We start from the raw sequence: 2500 nt of genomic DNA, 5'->3' as shown, positions 1-2500 counted from the left end.
CCGTTCCTTATGACGCGCCATTTCGCTTCCTCCCGAGAGAACTGAACTGGGAATTAGCGGCAGGAATGTTTCATTAGTTCACACGAGAGGTGGAGGGAATGCAAGCGAACATAGAATAAACGGGAATAAACAGAGATGGATATCGGAGGAGAATAATGACAAACTCATCGTTCAATGCTAATCCTCGTTTTAGTGATGATCGTAGCGATGACCCTAACGACGCGAACGTGCAGGGGGCGCAAGCAAGACCAAACATTTCGAAATAATGCATGTGAAGAGGTTTTATTTTGTAGTGAACTTCTCATGATGACAAGACAATATCTGTCTCTTATTACTGGCGGAGAAGGAAGAGAGAAAGGACAGAGACAATGAGAGCGATTATGTGTTATTAAGAATCTTCGAAGAAAGGAATGAAAGGGATAGGAAGCGAGAGAGAGAAAAATAGTAAAAGGGATAAGGAGAGGTGGATAATAAAAGCGAGAGATAAGCAAAACGAGAACGCGTGGTAATAAGGAAAAGAAAGAAGGAGTTTGGACAAGAGCGCAACAGGAAGGGGAGAGAAAGGGCAAGAAGGAGAACGATGATAACAAAAAGAAAACGAAAGAAAATAAAAAATGAAGATAATGGCATGTCATTTTCACTGTAATCGTGGAATTTCTCTCCACTACCTGTTTCGGTATAGAATATCTAATATTTGATGAGAGAGGAGTAAGAGAAATGGAAGAAGGAAAACGAGAAAAAGACATGAATTGCACATATATTTAACATCAAATTAGCTCATATTAAAGTCTTTAAAGTTGTTACCTCCTTCAATACAACGCCTTTGCATAACCTTTCCGTGATTTGAAGAGAGCATTCCAGTCTTTCGAAGAACATCGACTACGGTCTTCTTTGTATATACCAGAACAAACAAACCAGCCAACATGTTTCTATTGAAGGACAGTCCCTTTTCTATCCCACGTTTCAACCTTGTTCAACCCCCCCCTAAAAAAAGCAAAAAAAAAAAAAAAAAAAAAACCCAGAAATTGGCAACCAAATCCTGGAAAAATCTAAATTGTTTCTTTTTTTAAATGCTAGCCTCGCATACATTTTGTATCTTTGAAGCTAGTATACATGTTGCTTGTTTTTTTTATTTTTTATTTTTTTTATTTGCCGCTTTCACCACCCATTTATTTATTTATTTTCCTCAAAATACTCGGTGAATCGGAATCCTTCTGGATCCGGAGCGAGTTGCCCGTTATTTTCTTTCGTGTGATTAGGCGCACAATAATTCTTTGTTAGCAAGGATGGAAAGAGAGTTAGAAAAGGCAAAGTCGTTCAACAGAAACATATTGGGTGTTTAATTTTTTATCTGTTTTGGATAAATATGATAATCGATATCATTTGGTAAACGGTTAATAGGGAAATTTCTCGAGCAGAATGTAACGAAAACACTAACCGCCAACTGTGCTTGTCTCCGCGGTTGCCATCAATTCTCATCGGAATAATCATAGAGTAATTATGGACGAGTGGGGGGGGGGGGGATATTAACATTTTCACTGGTGGAGATTCGAAAGACCTTGCCTGCGCCCCATGATACCAGCATATCTATTAGTGTTCTTGGAGGAAAAATATTAAGCCTAAGGAATGCAATTACCCACCTGCCAAACCGGTGAGTGACGTCTGTTTGAACTGCCGAGTCAATTCCAAAACGCAAGGACGCCATTTCTCAACAAGTCACAAAGCCAGGGTCACGCGGAAGGGAAATAATGAAGGGGTAGAATTAATCAAGCTTTTCAAACAACAGAAACCGGTGCTGCCATCTATAAAGTTCACCTAACTAGGCCATCACAAGGGAAATACCTGAGGAATACATTTGGCGAATTTGCACACGCATACAGGAATAATAATAAAAAGAGAGAGAGAAAAAGAAGAAGAAAAAAATGGACCGCGTAATTCATTCAGGCATTTACTAAGAACACACTCTTAGGTCAATACTATGCTGAAGTTAACACAGTGGAAAAGACTGATAAGACACGCGATTTTACCTTGATTTTAAGCCAAAGTTAACTCTGATATTTCTTATTTTTTTCCGGTGACGTTATAGAAATGATTTAAATGCCAGTGAACCCAGATTGTTGTGTTCTAATCTTGGAAGCTTTAATACAAGCATCCTGTCAGGTTAGACCTTCGTAAACAAGAGAACAAAAAAGATTGTTTATTTCTATGATGATAATTGACTATGGAAACTGAAATAGATTCAGACGTCATCCGAGGACACTCGTTTGCCAAACGTTAAAAGGCATTATACCAATTTAGCGAAGACTGTCTACAAAGCGAATGCATTAAGAGCTATCATGCAAATTGTATTTAAGATGGAGGGGAATGGAATGGCAAATATCCTTATCTGATTAGGGCTTTTCATCGGCCATTTGCTTTAAAAGCCAAAATCATCGTTAATCTGACGGATAATCGGGGTTGTTAGTGAGAGTGGGGAAGTACTTACAACTTCTTACAAGCG

The 2500-nt window shown here is 38.6% G+C and overlaps 1 protein-coding gene across 2 annotated transcripts in view; it reads right to left on the bottom strand.

Moving 5' to 3' along the window:
* The window catches only part of LOC113810793 (RYamide receptor), a 168287-nt gene that overhangs the window by 95859 nt on the left and 69928 nt on the right, over positions 1 to 2500 (bottom strand). The window lies entirely within an intron of this gene.

This window comes from Penaeus vannamei, chromosome 15 (assembly GCF_042767895.1).
Source record: "Penaeus vannamei isolate JL-2024 chromosome 15, ASM4276789v1, whole genome shotgun sequence".
NCBI classification, from domain to species: Eukaryota; Metazoa; Arthropoda; class Malacostraca; order Decapoda; family Penaeidae; genus Penaeus; species Penaeus vannamei.
The sequence above is the reverse complement of the archived record's forward strand: the minus strand, read 5'-3'. Positions and strand labels throughout refer to the sequence as shown.